Source organism: Asparagus officinalis, chromosome 3, assembly GCF_001876935.1.
Source record: "Asparagus officinalis chromosome 3, Aspof.V1, whole genome shotgun sequence".
Classification (NCBI taxonomy): Eukaryota; Viridiplantae; Streptophyta; class Magnoliopsida; order Asparagales; family Asparagaceae; genus Asparagus; species Asparagus officinalis.
The window spans coordinates 45,973,890-45,974,150 of NC_033796.1; positions in this window are offsets into that span (position 1 = coordinate 45,973,890).

Genomic DNA, 261 nt, shown 5'->3' on the forward strand with positions numbered 1-261 from the left:
AATTTTTGTTCTCTTGGCTGATGAAATTAATTTATGTAGTCTCACCACAAGCGTATTGACGAAATCTGCCTTGCCCCGTTTTTCCTGTGGAAAATTTTGTTTCAGATATGAGCTTAAGGCCTCTACGATTAAGCAGCTGACTGAACATCGTCTCCTGTGTCATGTATATTCTTATGTACCCCGTTATGTAGTCATATGAGCAGCTGAGACATCGAGGTTTTAGCAGCTGACTGGAAATTGGCCCCTGTTATATGAGCGGCT